Raw genomic sequence first — 22,389 nt, 5'->3', positions numbered from 1 at the left:
TTTTTCAAACAACACCCCTGGGAGGTGTTGTAGAGGTTTGGGGAGTTTCTGATCTCTCATATCAAACTTCTCAGATGACTTCAGAAGGGCAGCCCCTAGCTATGGTTCCCCCGGGAGAGGGGGAGGCCCCCGCTGAAGGCATGGTGCACAGGTGCTGAGTGAGAACCCAGGGCAAAGCCCAGCCAGGGTGGGGGGCTCCCTATGCGGAGAGCCCCTGGCCTTGCCTTGTGGGGCTGTCTGCGGAGCGGAGAATGGTGGTGAAGCCATATAGCTTCTCAAGACCTCAGTTTCTTCATCCATAAAATGGGAGTCAGGCCTCTCCATAGTGGTGCATTACGGGGTGAGGGACACAAAGCAAGAAGGCTCGAGTACACCCCCAAACCAACCACCAGACATGATCAGAGCTCACCCCTGACAAGATGAGCCCCAGGAAGAAACTCACATGGGATACCAAGAAACAGCAGGGCTTTCCGGTGCTTTACTCAAGGCTCAATGCACAAAATGACCACAGTGCCTGCTCCTGCATTTCTGAGACACAGCCAGGGAGGGGATGCTTTGGGGCAGAGCTGGAGTTGGACCCAGAAGTTCTCCCCCTTGTAGTCTGACCCAGGAGGGATGAGGGATTTCCCATTCCAGCTGCATCGCCCCGGTTTGTTAGCAGCAGGATAGCTGCCCCAGCTGCTGCAGGTCCCGATGGGCAGAGACCACCCTGCTTCCCGTCCAACCACCGTGAAAAAGGTGGAGGCATAGGTAGGAGAAGAAGAGCAGGTGCAAGGAAGCCAGACACTCCCTCCCCAGAGACATGTCCCTGAAGTTACATACATCACCAAGACGCGGCACCTGTGTCCGTGGTTCCCTAGACCTGCCCCCTCCCCACAGCAGTGACGGGGTGGAGGGAGGCCGCAGAAGGCAAAGGGAGAGAGACAGAGGATGCGTGGGATGTAGAGGAATGTTAAGGAGGAGGCTTGAAGGACCAAGTAGAGGAGAAATACCCTTAAGATGTCCTGAGACTGAGACAGATGAAAGCAGCGCAAAAACAAAAACAAAAAAGGCAAAATGTACACCAGCGGCCCCAATGTTTCCTGTTTTTCTAACAAATCACCAATGATTTCCAAGAAAAGCAAGCTGCACTGTGCTCGGCCCTGGGCACAGCCGCAGAATTTGCACATCTGGCCTGTGCTTCGAGAGCGGTACCCGGGCACAGGATGTGGCAGAGCCGCCCGAAAGGTCTGCAGCTCGAGGACGCTGAGGCGGGCAGGGAGCTCTCCAGGGGGCCTGCCTGGAAGACGGGGAAGCCCTGCTTAGAGGGCACTGTCGGAGGATGTCTGTGGATGGGCTGCCCCGTGTCCTTCTGAAGTGTGGAGAATTTCCGATCAGGCGGGGCTGGGGCTCCAGGGAGCGGGTGGCTCTCGGAGGGTGGGGCCCCCGGCCGCCACCCCTGCCCTACCCAGTCTCAGCTTCGCATCCTCTTGCTGCAGAGGGTCCTGGGCTCTTTTGAAAGTCCCTGGAGGGATGGGCAGACCCCAGAACTGAGGCAGAAGATCAGTCTCCACCCAGCTCACCTCGGCCATCTGCTCTCTCACGGCCTCCCCAGGAACCACATCTCGCCCCTTCCTGCCTGAACCTTGGCCAGGAATACAAGAGGCAGGCCCTAGACGCAGGCTGCGAGCAGGTATTGTGGATGGAAGAAGGGAGACAGAAGTACCCCAGCCTCCATCTGCCTTTAGCCTCGTTCCTACTTGGCTGCTACCCCAGTGGGCAGACTGTGTCCTCAGGTCGACACCATGCCTACACATAGATTTTGCTGAACCATTTGAAAATAAGTTGCAAGTTGTGGACCTCATGACACATCAATTCTGAATAATAGATTGAATCACATTAAAAACAAGCAGCAAGTTCACATGGTTCAAGCTAATATTTTAGCATGCATCCCTTAGGGACAAAGACCATTATCACACCGAGCGAAAGACTGACATTTACACAATGTCGTCTGCCATGCCCAGGATTGGGAATACTCTTACAGAGCACCTGCTCTGTGCCTGAGTACCCACTGTCCCCATGCCTCGGGGATCTCACCCATTCGGGGGCCAAGCGGTGGGAAGAGGAGGGCCACTGGTCCCAGTGACCATCTTACCCTGGGAGTTTATGCTGGACAGGGTACCAAGCAGACAGCCAAAAATCCACCACAGGCCACTGACGACACAAAATGAAAAATCCCTCCCCGGAGAAATAGAAGGCACATCGGGAGGTTGTATTTGTCCAAAGACGGTCACAGCATCTCCCGTCCCATGGCCAGCTCTGCACTGAGGCCTTGCCACTTCCCCTTCAAGGGGTGGGATCTGACTCCTCCCCTCAAACCTGGGTGGGCTTGTGACTGCGTCAATTGAGAGATGACAGTGGAGGTGATGCTGTGTGGCTTCCCACGCTGCACTATTAAGGTGCTGCAGCCACTGCCTCATTTGCTAGAAGACTTGCACCCGGAGCTCTGAGTCACTGCCTAAGTAATCTGACTACATGTCTGGAGGTTGCCATGATGTGAGGGAGCCCAAGCCACGTGGGGAGGCCAGCTGCAGGCACTCTGGTTTGCAGTTCCTGTCCACAGCTGCTCCAGTCTTCCCCGCTGAGGCCTCAGACGTCACTGAACCCAGACAAGCCGCCCCCGTGCCGCCCTGCCCCAATTCCCAGCCGACGGGATCTGTAAGCGTACCAAAACGGTTAGTCTTTAACACTGCATCCTGGGGTAGTCGGTTACACAGCAATGGTGTCTGGAACATACACATCGGTGTAGGCCCCACACCCCGAGAGAGAGCCGGCTACATGGCCAGAAGCCACTGGACCATGTGTTCAGAAGAGCCCAGGCAGGACAGCTAGAAAGAAAGCTACTCACAGGGGGCAGGGTTATAGCCCAGTGGTAGAGCGCATGCTCAGTATGCACAAGGTCCTGGGTTCAAGCCCCAGTACCCTCATGTAAAAAAAAGAAATGAAAAGAAAAAAAGAAAGCGGCTCAGAGACGGGTGCCATCCACCAGGCAACTAAGATAATCACAGCAATTCAGAGGTGAAAGGGCCCTTGGTGGTGTCCAACCTAAATGCATTTACTCAAATAAAAACTTCTCTTATTGAGTGCATGTGACCACAAGATACTTTGCTGGATGCTGCGGTAGACACACTGGCCTTCATTTCAGATACTGAGCTTCGCTGATTTGCTGGTGCCACACGGAGGTTGCCACATACTGCGGACTAAAGCGATCACAGCAACACAAGGCATACTCCTGCCTCAGGACCTTGACACCTGCGGCTCCCTCTGCCTGGAGTGTTCTTCTCCCAGATGTCTGCTTGGCTCACTCCCTCACTCTTTCCAGTCTTTACCTTATGCTCTTAAGGAGGACTTCTGGCAAACCCCACCTCTGGCGCCTCCTGTTTTATTTTTCCACCTCCCTTACCGCCAACTGGCAGACTATTCACGTTACTTATTCTTTATCGTGCTTGCTGTCTGTCTCTCTCCTCCAGCCCCATTAGAACGTCACTCCACAAGGGCCTGGAAAAGTGCCTGGCACGTATTTGCTGGAAGAATGAATGAATAATGAATGAATGAGCTAATGATAAAGAGGTCTCAAGGAAGCAAACAGAAGAGAGGTGCACGTGGGCTCACACACCTGGCCTGGCTGGGATGCAGATGCCGCTTCTCTCACATGAACCACAGAGCTGAGCCACAGCGAGGCTAGGGATGGCCTGGGAAGCAGCTGGAAGTCTCCTTAGGTCACAGGCAGGCCACCTGAGAAAGCCTTGCTCCTCTCATCATCTCATCTCTTGGAAGGTCAGGGAGGCAATGAGGAAAACGACCATCCTACCTTGTGTCTTTAATTCTGACCAAGGATAACGCGAGGTTTGTAAAATAGGAGTGAGAGGAAAACAAGGGGGCAACGACCACATCATCTCGAAGTTTGGACTAATCATGGAAGACAGTGGGAGCCATGGTCAGACCCACGTCTTAGACATTAAGGAAGCAGACTTCTAAGAAGCCAGGAATCAGAGATGATGACTTAGCATGGACAGAAAACTCAGAAAATCAGATTCCAGAGGCAAGTCACAGAGTTTCATGAAAGAGGAAAGAGGGGGAATGTCAAAGCGCCAGTGTGACTTTCTAGGGTGTCCGTAAGAGAGGGAAGCGAGGTCCTCAAGTAAGAATGAACACAAAAGAGCAAGAGTGAGCATGTCCCAAAGACAGACTTAAGGAAAACACCGAAGACATCAAAAAGGGCCTGTAGAGTTATTTTAAGAGCCTAAACCTGGAGAGATTAGGCTCACCAGTCAGGACAGAGGGGCGATAATTACAGATGCTCGAGAGAAAGCGGAACTGCTCCACGGCTATTTCTGCCATCTTTTTTCTCAAGGAGAATGGTTATCCCACTGGAAAGGTGGTTTATTTGGTCAACAGCAAACGTGTATTGTGGCTCCACTATTTGAGGGATGTAATAGGCACTGGGGGTCCAGAAATCTCAAGGACTTCACGGTCAGAGGGGAAGATGGGTTCCTGAAGGTCACCAGGCAATATGGTAGAACCAACAAAAAGAGAAAAAAGAAAAACAAAAAAGACAGTTAACCAGATAGAAAAATGGGCAAAAGACTTGACTAGACCCTTCCCTAAAGAGGATCTCCAAGTGGCCAACATACAGGACAAGAAGCTCAATTTCATCAGTCATACGGGAAATGCAAATTCAAACCACAATATGAGACCACTAGACGCCCCACCCCGAGAGTGGCTAAAACGAAAAAGATGGAAAACACTATGAGGACGTGAAGCACCAGAACCTTCACGGCTACAGGTCGGAGTGTGAACTGGTCCAGCAACTTTCCAAGGGGGAAACCATTTAGCAGTACCCCCCACAGCACAACCCGCGCCTGCCCCACAACATGGCAATTCCACTCCCAGGCACATACTCAAAGGATGTGAACCAGAAAGCTCAGAGCAGCACCATTCAAAGGAGCCTCCAGTGAGATACTACGCACAGGGGGAGGCGTCCCTGCGGAGGTTGACCAGGGACTGGCACGATGGAGGAGGGGCAAGGTGAATTAACAAAGCTCCTCTAAGAGGGTCCCTCCCCAGATGAGTCTACAGGAGGGAGAAGCTGCCCCAGGGTTTGGGCACAGCGAGTGGGAAAACGGACAGAGGCAAGAGGCGTGAGACAGCACGGGTCCTGCAACCAGGCGTTCGGCCTTCTTGGAGGGCAAATTATGACACGGGCGGGCTGGGAGCTGCAGCCAAGTGCTTAGCAATTTACTCCAGGGCCACGCGGAGCTATGGCCCAATTTTCAATGGGTGAATGTACACTGGCCTTGGAATTCAGATAAGCACGCTGGTTAAGTGTGTAGGGGGGTGCTGGGGAGGAGGAGGGTCCAACGCAGGGGGCTCTGAAGTCAAACAGCGAGCATGCTGCTTCAAACGAGTGGAGGATTGCAGATGAATATAAATACACCTCAGAGTCATACAGAAACTTGAGGTTGTGAAAGGGAACTGCTACTGATCATCTCTGAAGGACCAGAGAAAATGAAAGATGTACGAGAGAAAGACAGAGAGTGAGACAGAGAGAGACAGGGACAGATACTAGACAAGGCTGTCCCAATTCTGGGGAACTCAAACCAAGCAGAACCCTGGAAACTACAGTCCCTGACAATGTTTTCTACCTGTCCTTATCAGGGACCACCAGGGGCTAGGATGGATTCACTAACTAAACAGGTAATACAAGAAACTGCACAACAGCACATTTGAATTTTAGCCAGTGCTGCTGTAGGCTCACGACAGTGTGAAAAATGCGAGCAGAATGATGACAGATAAACGGATCCACCACTGGCCGAACCACCTTGAATTCACCTTGGCTCACCCAAGAGAACCAAGGGTCTTCATCCGTGGGGTCATTTCTCCTAAAATACCACAGAACTCTGCTTCCGGTCCTTTAGAGCACACCATTGTAAAAATTGCGGTGAAGTATAAATAACATAAAATTGACCACTTAAACCATTTTAAAACGTACAGCTCAATGGCATTAAGTACATTCACGTTGTTGTGTGACCATCACCATCATCACCTCCAGAACTTTTTCATCTCCCCAAACTGATTCTGTACCCATTAAACACTAATTTCCCCCTTCACTCTTCCCCCAGCCCCTGTAACCACCATTCTACTTTGGTCTCTATGAGTTTGACTACTCTAGGGACCTTACAGAAGTGGAATCATAACATATCTGTCCTTTTGTGATGGGCTTATTTCCCTTAGCATCATGTCTTTGAAGTTCATTCCTACCGTAGCATCTACCAGAATTTCATGCCTTTTTGAGGCTAAATACTATCCCTTTGTATGTAGAGGGCACATTTTGTTTACCCACTCATCTGCAGAGAGACATTAGTGTTGATTCTACCTTTTGGTATCTCATGTCATTAAAATTTTTTTTTTCCTTTTTGGGGAGGGAGGTAATTAGGTTTATTTATTTATTTTATTTAAAAAGTTTTAAATGGCAGTATTGGGGATTGAACCCAGGACCTTGTGCATGCTAAGCACACGCTCTACCACTGAGCTATGCCCTCCCCACTAGCATGACGTTTCTATTAGCGGTTTTCAGTTGGGCTTAGAAGGTAGGCTACTGCACAAGGGGAAGGATAAAGAACTTTCATTTGACAGTGAAGATTCAGAAAGATCTCAAACTAGTAAAGCTCAAATTTGGATGAGACTCACAAGTGTCTTTTCATACCCATTTGCCTTTCTTCTGTAATAATATAATTTTTAGAAAATTTAGATTACATTTCCCACATTCTCTTATGGCTCAGTGGTCATCTGACTACATTCTGGCCAATGGACTATAAGTAGACATTGAAGAGTGAGATTTCCAAATCATGCTTTTAAAAGGAATGAGCATGCCTTCTTCTTCCTCATTCCTCCTCTTACTAGCTGGAATGCAGATGTGATGGCAGTTGCTAGAGCAGCCATTGTACACCATGAGATGAAAGCTACAGGTTGAGGAAGACGAAGCAACAAGACAGAAGGAACACAGGTTCCCGACCTACAAAGTTGTCATGTAAAGCCTGGACCACTTATGCTCAAACTGTTACTTGGAGTAGAAATAAAGCTCTATCATTTAAGCCACTCCCATTTTGGATTTCTCTGAAATAACAAACAAACCAATAATAACTAATATTTCAGTCAACACTGAGTTATCTAAGAAGCAAAATTATGTTTTTCTTTGTCCATGACTGTGCCATTTAGATACAGGTGGTGGGATTTTCCCCAAATCTGTAGACTGTGCTTCACGGTCTGACCTTCGAGACCACATGGTATACCCAAAATTCCCTTGTAAAGGGACACATCATAGAAGCTGAAGTCATCCTCCAAAGAAGCAGCAAACATTTTCTCCATGGTGTGCCCACCTCTGTGTAGTCACCCTCAGGGAGCAGCAGCAGGGACTGGGTTATTTAAAGGTCAGACATTCTTCGGAGCCAACTGGGTTAACTGGCTAGCAGTGAAGAAATTCAAGGTGAGAGGGTACTGTTTTGGTAAATGAATTTGTTTATGGTTGATAAGAAGGCACCCTGAGAATAAAGTATGAGTATTATAAAACTTTTCCTCCTTAAACAAGATCAAATGTTTAGGGAAAAATTATGTCCCTGAAACACAACTATAGAGATAACTCAAAGATCAATGATTTCCAGGGAGGAGGGGAGGGCTGAATAGACAGAGCACAGAGGAATTTTAGGCACGGACAATACTCTGTATAATCTTATAATGACAGATATATGTCATTATATATTTCTAAAACCCATAGGATGTAAAATACCAAGAATGAATCCTAAGGTATACTATGGACTTTGGGTGATTATGATGTGCTGATGTAGGTTCACCCTTTGTTGAAAAAAAAAAAAAGGTGCCATTCTGGTGAGTGATGATAACAGTGGGAGAGGCTGCGCATGTGTGGGGCAGTGGGTGTTTGGGAAATCTCTGTACCTTCCTCTCAATTTTGGTGTAACCGTAAAATTGCTCTAAAAAATGAAGTCTTTATAAAAAAAATATAATAATGTTCCCACCTCCATTTACTGAGCAGGTCTCAGGAGTAACGCAGTCAATGAGAAGTAATCCATCTTTGAAAAAGCTGGATGGGTTGGGGGAGGAAAGGAAACGGGACTCTCTGAGAGGACCGAGCTCTGGACCCGACCATGGCGCCAACATTCCCTCTATAGGAGCCTTGAAGGGAACCCAGGAGAGTTGAGGCTTGGCCCAAGCAGGGGCATCATCAGCCACTACATCCATCTCAGAGAGAATGTTGGACTGTGATGGCACCTGGGCTAGGGGTGGGAGAATTGGAAGTGGCACCTCCTTCTGTATCCACTGCATCCCCTCCTTGGTCCAGTATTGAGAGCTTGCTTCTGTCAATTCCCACCCGTCCCCGCCATCTTGTTTTTCTAGCTGACTCCAATGCCTTCTAGAACAACCTCCTCTCCCAACCCCCAAGCAGCTCGCAAGCCTCGGACCTGAGCTCCTTAGCCTCGCTTGCTCAGAAATGTGTTTTTTTGATGCACACGAGGCTAGCCCTTGCTCAAAGCGACCTCTCACCTCCTTCCTCAACCCAACCCCGCAAGCCAACCTCTGCCACTTTCAAGTAGGAGGTTTTATCATCACGGTCTTAAGTGGCCATGCCCTTGTTTATACCTTCCTTTGCACTTTACCGTAAACCTCTCTACACAAATCAATATTATCGCACCATGACCCTCAGGCTAATGTGTTACTGGCACAGGAATCTCTTGCACCTCTGGCCTGTGGCTGGGCAGCTCAAATTTTGCATCCTTTCTCTAATGGGTTCAGAGAAGGAACTCACCACAGGAAACAACATCAGGGTGTCAGAAGTCATGTGATGAGGTGAGCCCCTCATCTCTGGATCACTCACTCGCTGGAGAGAGAACACGGAGTATGCTCTTGTGCCAAGACAGCCCAAGGCACGTTCCCAGTCCTTGTATTGAAGCCCAGAGACAGCCAGGGGCCCTGGACACCAGCCTGTGTCCTTGCGGGTGCAGTGGCGGTGGTTCCAGGCTGGTGGGTGGGCCGCTGGCAGCCTCTCGGCCCATTTCTCAGGCAGGCACGGAGAGGGGTGTCACTCTCCGTCCTGGATGAACTCAGAAGCAGAACAGGTTCTCTCTCCTTCCCCCAGAAAGTCTTCTGTCCTCTCCAAAGCACAACTCCCATTTGAAAAAGAAAGAAAAGGGAAAAAAAGAACCTCATCCCTGCCTCCCCTGCTTGGGAGTGACAGAAGGGAGTCCCTTTTTGCTCTACAGAGTCCCACGTTAGACTAGCAGGGCCACGTTTGTGCACAAGGCTTGAGAAGCTGTAAAGGGCAATAAGCAAATTAGTAATAACTATCAGGTATCCTTCATTTTTTCCCAATTTAAAAACTTGAGTTCTACATCTCCCTTGGCTTCCTCTGGGTCAGCACAGTCAGGCAACCCCTGGCATGACTGAAGAATCCCCAGAAATCCTCCAAGCATTTCTGGGCCCTGCTCACCCTGAACACACAGCTCCTGATTGCCCCACAGCCCGTCGCCGGGTAGGCGGGACAGGAAGCCCCTCTGCCTGGTAAACACCGTGTTGCAAACACACTTCCCCAGGCTCCTGTGAAGGCGGGGTCACCAGCCTGGGAGTGGCTTGTTAGTGGGCAGTTCCCCAGGGCTTCCCTAGCTCTCAGACTCGGAGAGCTGCTGCCTTAAATCTGTGGAAACTGGAGGCTGGGATGTGGATTCCCAAGGACCAGGGTCCCAGCAGCTGGAGTTTGCCAGCGGCTCTGGGGTCTGAAACAGCTTAGAGCAGGACCTTGGCCCTGTCCTGCCCGTACTGGAGGACAAAGGTGCATGTTTCTGCCCCTTCGGATGCCCACAGAATCCAGTGAGGTGTCTGGAGGGCGCCTCCCTGGAGGATGACTGAACCCCATGAAGATCTCAGATGGGGGTGTCGCCCAGCCCGCCAGGTCATCAGTCACCGAGGCTGAGCCCAAGTCTCCTCTGTGCGGCCACACAGAGAATCGTGCGTTCACCAAACATGACTGCACACCCCGGGGCGCCAGCCCTGTGGTGGGGACTTGGCTCTAAACAAGATGGTTGTGAAGTTCTCCTCATCAGGACGGGGATGGGAGAGGCAAGAACACACGTTAGGTCTCGGGGGAACTGAGTCAGGCAGTCTGGCTGGAGGAGAGGGTGAGGACTCGAAGACTCCAAGAGTGGGACTCGACTTTGAAACCTGAGACCTGGGACTTTAGGCTTTCCCGAGGAGGCAGGAGGCACCAACAGTTGGGTGAAGGAGGGGTTTTCATTAGAAGAACCTCCTGGGGAAGCAAGGAAGAGACGGGCCTGGAAGGCCCATGATCAGGCATATGGTGACGAAAGCTGAACTGGGTGGCAAGGGGGACAATGGGGAAGTGAGAGGAGTAAGAACCCTGGGGGAGAGGCAGCACCATCAAAACGGGCTGGACACAGAGAACAGGAAGCTGGAGGGAAGACTTCGAGATGATTGTGATGTCTCAAGGCCAAGGAGTCGGGTTTCACTGCAGACCCCAAAATGGGGAAGTCTGTAGAAGGAGCCAACTTTGTCAATGAAGAGTTCGGCTCTGGACCTGTGTTGAAGTCGAAATGGGGAAAATGACCAGCATGGGCTTGGAGACCAGGGTTTACGGGAGGGCGTTCCACACACCCAGGGTGGGCAAGAAGAGGGACCTGCAGAGGAAAGCCCGGGGGCGGACATGGTAAGGGAAGAGGCTCGTTGTAGGAGTGCTGGGCATCAAATGCTACAGAAACTTCAAAGAGAGATGCCGATTGGGAGGTGGCCGTGGGAATCTGTCATTACAGAGCCACCAATGACCTCAGAGGAAGCCATCCAGCCCTCTGTCCAATAGAAGCCTGGGCAGAGGGAGGCCACTGGGACCGGAAGGACTTTAGTCTCTGGGCACCCTGAGGGAAAGGGCAGGTCCCCTCTCTGCTCAGCCCATCAGAGCAGCCCCTGCAAGTCCACTTTCCGAGAGCAGACTTTGAAAACTCCCAGGATGTCAGAATAACAGAGTCCATTTGATCCAGGAGGGAACGGGCTCAGAGAGATGAGGAGGTAAGCGGGGCACAGCTCAGACTAGAGATCTCATCAATTCCCACACTGCAGTCTGAACATCACACCACAGCCCCCCTGTGTTCTCTTAAGCACCATAACAGGCCAAAGGAGAGCTCTGAGCTTTGAGTTTTCTCAAAATGAAACTCCCAAGATGTCAATACAGAAGTGAATGCAAAATGCAAAGGTCTATGAAATGTTGGCTCAAAAACCCCAAGAACCAGAGGCCATTAATTCCCAGCTCAACCCTGGAGGCTGGGTAGGTTGGTCCTGAGAGCGTATCCGGGACAGCCACCCAGGAAGCTGATTGTGAAGCAGTCCACTTCACCAGGTGTTGGAAGGAGCCGAGAACAAGAGACGACTCCCCTGCCCAAAAGCCCCTTCTCTAGCATGGGATGCGGCCCAGCATCCCAGTGTCCAGGTGCGGCTCAGGCATGGCTGCGGTTCCTCCTGCCTTGGGGGAATGGGCTGTGAAGTCAGCCTGTGGGATTTGCAAGGGAACTGCCCAGCTTTAGGATTTGTTTATTCAAGGCGACTGAATTTCTTAAATTCAAATTATGTTCTCCGAACAACCAACATTCATACAGCCAGTGAGACACAGCCACTGCGATTTGGAGAACTAGAGACTCGGAAATGGAGTGATCCCAGTCTCCATTCTCATGGCTTTTCTTTCTCCATCTGACATACATTTTCCCTGAATGCGTCTCCCAATGGGGAACTCACTACTGCAAGGCCACACCCATTCCATCGTGAGTCTGTTCGGAATTCTCTGAGCTCTTCCCTGTGCTGAGCTGAGGTCTGTTTCCTTACAGCCTCCCTTTATGGGTCCCTTTTCCTTCGTGGACAGTGACCTCCACAGGGTAGGTCTTCACCTTTTCCAAAGGATGCTGCCCTTCAAACATCTGAAGATGGGTATTACTTCTCCCTGCGTCCTCTCCTTCTGGAGTGATTTGTATTATGCCATCGCTATCTGGGTTCTCGTTCTCTGGGTATAAGGTGGTTTATCCGCGTCCCCACTAAATGCGCCCGGGGGCTGAACCGCACTCCAGATGGCGGGCAGCAGCTCAGAGGGAGGAAGGGCCTTCCCTTAGCTGAAGGGCGGAGAACATCAGGACTTACGGGGATGAGCGGCTGACTGGTTTGAGGCCAAGAATCCAAGATGACTCTCAGGTCCCAGCTTGGGAGCACTGAGGTCATCGGTGTACACCTGCGAGGTGTGCAGAAGGAAGAAGGGGAGAGGACGGCCTGGGGAGTGGGGAACCAAGCATCCGGCAGTGGAAGACCTAAAGACCAGAGCCGTTCTCCCACTTCTGAGGAACAGATCGTTCCCTGCGCTACAAGCTGTCCCAGGGTGCAGGCGGAGCTGAAATGCCTCCAAGATCACGTTGCAAAGCCAGCACAACCCAACCTATCTCCGGCAGTACAGAAAAGCAAAATACAGGCTGGGCTTACTTGGGAGTATAGACGCAAAAATCCAAAGAGAATGGTAGCAGATCAAACCAAGCACTGTACTGCAAGAACGAAACCTCTCGACCAAGCAGAGTTTATTCCAGACGTGCAAGGAAGGCTCAAGGGAAGGAAGTTAATGAGCTAACATGCCATGCAAATCTAGCTCAAGGTGAAAGAATACAAGTTTCCCAGTGGATGCTTCAAGCTGTAATTGACAAACGTCACTTCCAGTCATGCCTAACACACCCTTAGAAATGAGGAATCAAAGAAAACTTCTTTCACACGTGGTACTTGACTTCAAGGCATCGGCTCTAAAGAGCTGTGACCACATCAGAGAAACAAAGCCTCAGGCTCATGCCAGGCCCTGAGAGCCGGGAGGCGGGGAGAGTACCTGCGGCCCGAACACCAGCAGCGGCTGCCTCTCTGTGGCCCGGACCGATTCTATTTGTGCGAAGAGCTACAAATGTGCCCTTTCTCTGAGTCCCATTCCCAGCCTTCAGTCTAGTTCCCTGGCTAGGGGTCACAACAGAGGGCTTCTTTGAAGGCCAAAGTAATGCTCTTTAATCACCTTGGAAATGGGTTGAATTCAAGACTTGATTACAATCCCAGAAAGTGTGCACATGGCGATGGCTGGGTGAGTGGTCAGGGAGCTAGGCCCCCGGCCTGACGCCCCCAGATCTCACCAGCGAGCCACTGGTGGCCCCCTCTGCAGTCTGCAGGGGTCCAGTACCCATCATCACCCCCAGCTTGTCTCTGACAACAGCTGGCTCCTGCATGGAGCTGTGCTGGGGGTTAGCCAAAGAGATCGGTGTAGACAAAGTCCTGTTTTCCAGAACAGAGGTTATTAACCAGGTTCCTTGATGGACTGCAGGGGTCTGAGAGAGACCCTGAAGTTTTATGCAAAACTTAGAAAGAGTGTGTGTGTGCATGCATGCGTGAGCTTTTTGGGGGGGTGGGGGAAGATGGAGGAGATGATCTATCACTTTATCAGTTTTTCAAAGTGGCCCATTATCGAGAAAGAGTTCGAAACTCTCCCATAAGAGCTGTAGGTGTAGATGTGATCTAACCCAGAAGATGCACCAGGAGGTAGGTGGCCTCAGCCAGGCTGTGTGGAAGTGGCTGTGGGCAGAATTGCCTGACAAGAGCAAAACCACCAAGCCATTCAGGAACAAATACTCAGACCCCAAACCCAGAGATACGTCTGCAGAGACCTCACGGTTCTGGGAAGAAAACTTGGGATGAAGAAGAAGGTTGTGGGTGCTGCCCGGGTGACTTCGTAGAGGATACAGAAAATCAGGGTGGCTTCACCCTGCAAGAACAGCAGCTCCCAAGGACATAATGAAAGGCCCAGCAGACAGCGTGGTGGTCTTCTGTGGACGGATTGTCCCTTCACCCTTGACGACCAGTGTGAAAACGCAAATGCAGGGGACTCCTGAGAGGAGCCCCAGCCACAGCAACAGAACATGCTCTCTGGTGAAGATCAGTGCAAAGCAAAGGGGAGGTGCCCCAACACTGATGGTCTTGATGTTGTAAGGCTGGACCTTGGAGTATGGTGGGGGCAGGGAAGAAGGAGATGAGGGGCAGGGGATGAGCACCTGGTCTATGCCAAAGTTTTTTTCAGCTGGTTCTCACAGGAGAGGAGGCCCCACACCCCACAGGGTTTCTGAAAAGAATACCTGAGAGGGTGCACCCAAGAGCGCTTAGCACCTGTCTGCTCAGTGTTTTATTTGTGTTGCTACATTCTTCAATTTTATCTCTCTCAAGTCTCAACTCCAACGTGACTTCTTTAGGGAAGCCTCTCCTTAACCCCCAAACTATTTCAGGCTCCCTTTCATACTCTCACAGGACCCCACAGTTCCCATGACCATAATTAAACAATATGTGTCTTGTGTCTTGCCCACTAGACTAATTTCCACAAGGGCGGGAACATGATCTGTCTTGCTCAGGATCCTCAGAGTCCAGCACATGCCTGGCACATGTACGGAGGTGCTGAGCCAAAGAACTGAATGCTGGGGGTCAGGAAAGGGCCGCGGAAAGTGCCTAATGCACGCTTCCAGGGAGATGGGGAAACTGACACCCAGAGATGCACATGGACTCACCCAGGGTCCCAGGGCTGGGAGTGGCCCCCTGACTCCACGGGAGGCAGAAGCTGTCACACCCCAGCCCTGCCCCTCCACAAGGAAACCACACAGACTCATTTGCCTAGGTCAATAACAACAGTGGCGGGACTCTGGAGGACACGAAAATGAAAAGTGCACCACTCCCTCCTGACCCCACCCTCCTGCCCCCCACACCATCCTGCACTCAGCAGCCTCCACTGCGGGTGTGCATGGATTTCTCGCCTATGAGATCCTGGGGAGTTTCAAGGTCACAGCTGAACAGGTGCACTGAGCATGAGGTGGCTCTGCTCACCGGTCAGACCTTACAGGCCAGAGTGGTGGTGCTCTGGTAGGAGCTGAAAGGCATGGTAAGGACAGAAGGACAGGGTGGCCAGTACTGAGGGGCTTGGGAGAGATGGAAAGACTTCAGAGATGATGAGGTTGCAGTTGGGCATCCAAGGATGAATTCACAGTCCCTGGGCAGGTAGAGGAAGGGAAGGGCATTGTGGGGAGAAGGAACAGCATGTGCAAAGGCACAGAGGTTTGTCCGAGCTTTTGGAGCAGAAGCAGGCGGAGTGGCCTGGGGCTGGGGGACGAGAGGTCTTGCTAGCCATGCTGAGGAGTAAGGACCTTCTCCAGAGGGCAATGGAAGCTCTGAAGGGTTTGCAGCTGGATAGTGACTTGCTCGGATTCGTTGTCTTATATCACCTTGGTGGCAGGAGAGAGGCTGCGCTGGGAGCTGGGGAAGGCTGGAAGCTGGAGGCAGGAGGCAGGTGTCTCCCACTGAGGCCAACTCTAAAGTTCAAAGCCTAGTATTCCCGCTGGCAGATCCAGGAGACTCAGGAAGGACCCTGCGTCTGCTCTGTGCCACCAGTCACCCACTTCTTCCCACTCATCACCCCCACCCTCCTGTCCAGTGCACCCTGCTACAGCTGTATCTCACTTATCTGGAAGTCACATAGCTGATAACCTCAACTATCCAGAACCTCCCAGCCACTAGCCTAGAAGCAAACGGGAAGGACCTAAGGACGGCCACAGTGCAGGCCCCCAACGTCATGCCCCACAAGCCATGCGCTCCACACCCACAGATACAGGCAGGCTGCCACCCAGTCTGGGTCCTCTCTGATCAACAGCAGAGGCCAGAGGCAGCCAAGCTCCGGCGCTCCGAGCAGTGTTGTCTCGGCCCTTGGTTTCCCCTTACATGAAATGTGGATCACAGCTGTAGCAACCTCAGTGTGCGGCTGCGAAGACGAAAGGAGATGAAGTGCTTAGCCCGCTGCCCAACACCATGAAATGACAGCTAACGGGGAAAAGGACAGAAAGAAAGATGGAAGAGATTTTGTCCTGAGCAGACTCAAGGTACCAAGCAGCAGGCAGAATCATTTGATAGTTTCAAGAAATTGTTAAATCATACACCATGTGCCATATTTATAGTGGCAAGCAACACATTTGACAAAGACTTCCTTTAAAACTGGATACAATGAAAAATTCCGGTGTTCAGAAGGTAGAGCTACTGGAAAAAGTGATGTGTGCAAATTCACTAACGAGAATGACGTAATTCTGTGTACATCTAAAGCATCCCCCACGTTTGTAAAACATCCATTCTGTAGAACAGAATTGAATAAGATGCCATGAACTGTAAGATGCACCATCATTTTGTGCACCACTGAGAAAGAAATATCACTGCCTATTACAACAGTAAGATGCAACTTGATTTCAGAGTTGTTAAAATGTGAAAATATGTATATCTTCAAGGAATGCCCTGATATGTAACATATGTTTGGTATGGGTGTCTTCCCTTTGGGCAGAAGTCAGATGTAGTCTTTCCTACCACCTGCCCCTCTGTTCTGCATCTATGCTAGACGTTCAAAAATCAAACTTAATACCCCTTGAACTGCTGGTGATCACTCTATCCTGTCCCTCTGGAAGCTTCCTCTCTTAAGAACCTGATCCAGGCTTCCAGCCCCCAAACAGCTGAGCCAAACAAATCTTCTGCTTCACAGAGGTCCCACCAGGCTGGCCAGCTCAGCGCCTTAAGGTGAGCTTCTCCGAAGGAAGACCAAGTCAGCACATGACTTGAAGGCACGTCTGAATCCAAGCTGGGGCCTCCAGCTCTGGGCTGCCCAGGCCAAAAGGCGACTGGGGATCCCCTTCCCGCTGCTCAGCCAGAAGGCCCTTGATCAACGACCAACCTGGGACTGCGGAGCAGCCTCCAATGGACACCCTCCTCTGCAGCCTCCACTGTGGAGTCTCTCCAAACAGCTTCCACTCGATTCTTCCCAAATCGCTCTCCTCACACTTTTCTCATTTGATTTTCCCTCTGGGGTCGCTTTTAGGGCCCATTTAACAGATAAGGAAGCAGGTTGGGAGAGGGCAGAAGATACTGATGGTCACCCAGCTGGGCCCGGCTGGGACTCAGGCCTCCCTCCTCATCACGCAGGTTCCCAAGCAACAGCTCCAGTGTCATCCCTTAAGGAGCTTATTCAATTTTTTTTAAAATGCAGATTCCAGGCCCCACCCCTGGAAAGCTGTGCTGTAAGGGGGTACCTGGAGAACGTCGGTTTTAAGAAGCTCTGGGAACCAGTGCCTTGCTGGGTGGCCCCAGGCCAGGAGGAAGGAAGGTGTGGATGAGAAGATAGATCCAGGGAGGGAGGAAGGGGAGGGGATCCAGGCGAGACCTTGGAGGCAGACCTGGCCTACTTCTGGCCTTCATTTCAACTAAACCCACCTCTCCTCTCTGCAAGAGGCTTGTAACTCACTTGATACCACATCCTGCTGCTTTCATCTCGTCTTCCTTTTCCCTCTGAACAATCTCCTTCCTCCTACTGACCTGAACTTCTTACTTATTTACCCCAGGCCTGGGATGGGCCAGCACGCAGGCGCAGGCGCACACACATGCACACACGCAGAGACACCCAGGGTGTAAACACGGATCCTCTGACAGCACTGAGCGTGCGGTTCTCTGGAAGGGCAGCCACTGTCTGGGGGCCCACGCTCGCTAGAGGTCCTGATGGCTAAACCGCTCCCCCCCGCCACGCCAACACTCACTGAGCGAGCTCCTGGGCCGCAGGGCAGACCCCTCGACCCCACAACACAGGGCGGCCTTGAAGGAGGCAGCAGGAGGCTGCGGCCACACTCGGACCGCACAGAGGCTTCCAGCAGTGGCCACGTAAATAACGATGGACGGCCCCCCGACGCCCTTCTGTCTCTGGGATTATTGGGAATGCGTGTGTGTGGACCCCGTCCCCCGGCAGTGGACCCTACCACGCAGCTGGAAGACAGCAGGATGTCCAGCCCACCCGCTGCAGCGGCTCCTCTCAGAGCTCCCGGACGGTCCCCGGCCAGCTCCGGCTCTGCCTCGAGCCCCTACGCCTGCCCTCCGTGCCCCCGCACTCCGGCCACACACCTGCAGTCCCCGCCGGGCGCCGAGCCCCTCTCCAGCGGCGACTCCCTGCGACTCCGGGTACGGTCGGGACCGCCGCGCGGGAGCTGGAGCCGCGCACCCAGCGTCCCAGCATCTATCCCGGCTCCGCTCCGACGGCGGGCTGGGGGCGGGGCCACGCCGGGGCGGAGCCTGCTCGGAGCGGGGCCGGGGCGGGGCTGGCCATCCAGCCGGCCTCTCGCGCCACCTGGTGGCGGGGCGGCGTCCGACAGGCGCCAGCCTGACCCAACGCATCCCCCGAGTCTGGCCCGAGCCGGCAGCGCGTCTGAGAAGCAACCCCCAGCTCTGACCCTGTCCGCCTCGGAGGGACCAAGCCCCGGCCCGGGGCGGCCACGGCCGGAGGGACGCCAGCGCGGAGCACCAGCGACCCCCCAGGAGCAAGGTGAGGCTCGGCCCGGGGAGCGGAAGCGCGGCTTTGAGCGGGCGGGTTGGGTGGGCGGAGCAGGCGAGGGGCTGGGGTGGGGGCTTCGGGGAAGGAGGAGAAAGGGGAAGCTCCGACTAGCTGCTTCCTTCTCTCACTGCGACCCAGCGCCCCACTTCCTCCTCCTACTTCTATTTTCTTTGGGTGCTCTTAACCTTTAAGATGCCTGCAGACCTGCTGTGCAGACGGGCGCCGGGACCCTCACCCTTCGGCGGAAACCTTCCTAGAAATACCGGCCAATCCAGGCTTTCGGCCCTGCTGCTCCAGCCTCTGGCCTGACTTCCCACCTGGCGTCACCGGCGGCTGTGGCTCAGCCTCTCCTCAGCTCCCCAGGGCGGGGCGGGGGCGTGTCCGGAGTCGAGGCCCCTGCTCGCCGCCGCCTTTCCCCGCAAGGGCCACGCGGCCGATGCCGCTTCACCCAGAGCTGGGCGAAGCCTTCCCGGCGTCCCGGAAGGCGCAGCATTTCCCTGTGCCTCCGTTTCCTCACTACGAAGTGGAAGCAAGAAGGTTGGCTACCGTGCGGGCGGCCCTTGCAACGAAAGAACAGCGGTTTACTTCCGAGTTAACAGGGGAAAGCTGGCATTCCCACCTCCACTCTCGATGGGACTCTGTGTCACAGTATCTGTTAGAGGCCTTTAAAATCGGCCGCAAGGTCGGCCGTTATTGTTGGTTGAAAGCCACAGCCCTACCTGAGGCTTTGAGAGACATGAACGCCAATGATTTTTCTTTTCCTCACTCGCCAGATACCAAGAAAAAAGCAACTTCCCCAAAGGCGTAAAAACAGAAAGTACCCTTGGGTGAACACGGAGAACTGGTTCCAGCCTATAGTTAGAGATGGGAGGCGCTCAGAACCGTCCAGTACTATTACTCCTCGTCTGCCACCCGGACCCCCGCACCCACAGTTTTACAGATGAGGAACCAGAGCCACAAAGCCTGTGAGAAGGCATGCCCGCAGTCATATATGTTGAGAAGGGTGGGCAAGGACTCTGGTCTCCCCATTCCTTAACTTCCCACCACAAAAAGGAGAAAGGGGGCAGATGAAGACAGCCCGGAAGTGGCCAGGGAGGGAGGAAGGGGTAGAACCGCCCTGGAACTGAGTAGCAGGAATGAGTGTGTGTGCCGGAGTGGCGTGGTGGATTCTAAGAGCACTTTGAAAGCTAAAGAAAGGGCTGGAGACGTTATGGTATCCTTGACTTCTAACATGCCCTTGGTGTTCCTAAAACTGAAGACGGAGGAAAGCTGAAACAAGAATTGCCCATTAAGAGTTCACTGCCAGGAAGCTGGGCATCCCGTGAAGCCCACTCGGCCCCATCTCGCATCCTCTCAGAGGTGGGCATTCTCTTTCTCCACCAGCAGGTGTGACCCAGATGTTGAGCTTTCGTGGTATCCCCCCACCCTCCCACTCAGCTGCAACTGTCTCCCCCTGTCCCAAGAGGGCAGGTCATTAACCAACAGATCTGATCAGCACCTGACACCTGTTGGCCAGAGCTTAGAACTACAGCTTCCCAGGCGCATTCTTCCCCCTTTTCTACTTCCAACTTCCCCAGAGCAGCTGGTGGGACTCAAGATGCCTGTCACTCATGTGGCAACTGATCATGTATATAGCTCTGTTGTTGCTTCGATTAAAAATATATGTTTGTATCCTCTCCCCTCCTTTCATTGCCTGATGGTTTCAAAGAGGAGCCTACCCCTGTCTCCATTTCCTCATCTGACATTTATTCCTCAGAGCTCTGAAAAAGTCACCAAGGAAACTCCAAATGACACATCCAGTCATCTCATTTTCTTAACCTCACTGCAACATTTGATGCTACCCTTCCTTGAAAATTCCCCCCTTGTCTTCTCCTCCACCTCTGAGCAACTTTTCTGGCTTCCTTTTCTTCTTTCTGAAACATTGTAATACATGAGGTTTCCTATAAGGCTGCTTCTGTTCTTCTGGGCAATTTCATCCATCCCTGTCGGACCGATCCCTTCCAAATCCCTGGCCCAGACTTCTCTCTTGAGCTCTGAATCTAGAATTCCAAGTGCTTACTGAATATTATCTGGATAATCCAAAGGCACCTTCATCACTCCCTGTCCTAAAGTGAATTCCTCATCTTCTCCCAAACTCCTTCGCTTGCCTTCTCTCTCTCAGTTTTACTGTCTACCAAGATTCAACACTAGAAACCTCACTGTACAAGTAACATATCTGGAACATGTAAAGAACTCCTACAACTCAAGAATAAAAAAAGGCAGTCTAATTTTAAAATGAGCAAAAGACTTGAACACACACTTCACAAAAGAAGAAGACATATGAATGGCCAATAAGTACATGAAAAGGTGCCCAGGGTCGTAAATCGTTGGGGAAATGCAAATTAAAGCCAGGAGTTAACACTTTACAGCAATTAGAATAGCTAAAATTAAGACCGATGACATCAAACGTTGGGAAGGAGGCTCCATCCCCTGATAGTTACATGGACGACTTCTATCTAGCTTGAAAGGACAAAATTGTACTATACTTGAAAAAAAAAATACTGCAGTAAAGAGTGGAGTAAGAGAGAAGAGGATTTGGAAATACCTGCAGGTATCTGCTGTTTGTGCAAAAAGACATCCAGGAAGGATGAACAAGACATGAATATGGTTGGTTACCACAGAGGGTGGGTGGGAATAGGGTGGAAAGAATGGGGAAACAAGGATGGGGATAGAGAGGGTGTGAGAAAAGCAGTTCTCCAAGTGCTTTTTGTATGGTTTGGACTTTCAGAAGGATAATAATGTTTCACGTGTCCCTGCCCCTCTCCCACATCATCCACAGGCCCACGTGGTGTGTTAAACAGGTAGGAATATTCTTTGTCCACTGAGAAGTACTCACACTCCCATCGCTTCTGAAGCACCTCTGCCTCTTGGCTTCTTTCTTTTCCCACACTTGCTAGAGACATGATTACAAAACATACTTCCCTTTCACCTAATTCCATAAGAAAAACAGCTGCACAAATACAAAAACTGGCAACTGACCCTTGACCTTGATGTCTGAGAACAGCAGAGTATGGAGACAAGAGGGTGTGGAAAGGATGCAAATGAGGAGACCTCTAAAGCCCGCCCCCCACCCCTCAGAGGGTGCAGCTTCAGCTCACTGTGACCTTGTGGGAATGCAGGACTGATGTGGTCAGCTTTTATAATTTGTAAGGAGAAGCCAAAAATTAGAACTCTTAATCCGAAATCTCCTGATTTTTAAACACTGGAAACTAATTCAAAACAGTATTTTAAATCCCCTTGCAGACCAACCGAGACGTGACCTTCTGACTTCCAGTTTGTGACATCTGTTCTATATTATACAGGTGGGAGCTGCACCAGGGAGACCAGAGTTATTCCTGTTAATGTGAGCTAATTTGTTCCCACTGGCTCAGGAGACAGAGTTTACGGAAAGGGAGGAGGGGGCGGGTCAAAGTTAAAAGTTTATTAATGTTGTTCATCATATGAATAGGACATGGGAGAAACACCATATAATTACCCTAATAAGAGGTACCCTGATGAAAATTATTAGTGACTGGGAATAAAAAGGCTTTGTCAGGATGGTAAATGTATTGATCTCAAGTCAAGAGAACAAGGTGATACCTAGTGATGACCTGGAATAGATAATATAGTCCTTAATAGCAGAGGCATTTCCGTGAAAAGAAGAAACAAAACAAGGATGTCACACTGTGAATAATGTGACATATTCTGAAATACAAGGGGAAACAATAAGAGAAGAAAAATAAATGAGACGTAAATTTGGAAAGAGTCAAACTTACCATTACTTGTAAAAGATATGATTGTCTACCTGAGAAACCCTAGCCAAGAAGGAATGTTTAGAACTCATGAGAGATTACAGTAAAATAGCT

At 51.5% G+C, this 22,389-nt stretch overlaps 1 protein-coding gene and 1 long non-coding RNA gene across 5 annotated transcripts in view; one reads left to right on the top strand and one right to left on the bottom strand.

Annotated features, from left to right (window-relative positions):
* The window catches only part of PIK3R5 (phosphoinositide-3-kinase regulatory subunit 5), a 61,576-nt gene extending 43,367 nt beyond the window's left edge, over nucleotides 1–18,209 (bottom strand). For all 4 annotated transcript variants that reach the window (XM_015250794.3, XM_072940636.1, XM_015250795.3 and 1 more), the window contains exon 1: nucleotides 18,079–18,209. The gene's annotated coding sequence lies outside the window, so the exon portion shown is untranslated. The remainder of the gene's footprint in view (nucleotides 1–18,078) is intronic.
* An 85-nt stretch (nucleotides 18,210–18,294) lies between these two features.
* LOC140686453 (uncharacterized) lies at nucleotides 18,295–20,181 on the top strand. Its single transcript, XR_012060286.1, has 2 exons — nucleotides 18,295–18,496; nucleotides 18,698–20,181. It is a non-coding gene; the product is annotated as an uncharacterized lncRNA (long non-coding RNA).
* The last annotated feature ends 2,208 nt before the right edge of the window (nucleotides 20,182–22,389 follow it).

Source organism: Vicugna pacos, chromosome 16, assembly GCF_048564905.1.
Source record: "Vicugna pacos chromosome 16, VicPac4, whole genome shotgun sequence".
NCBI classification, from domain to species: domain Eukaryota; kingdom Metazoa; phylum Chordata; class Mammalia; order Artiodactyla; family Camelidae; genus Vicugna; species Vicugna pacos.
This window is presented reverse-complemented; position numbering and strand designations above follow the sequence as displayed.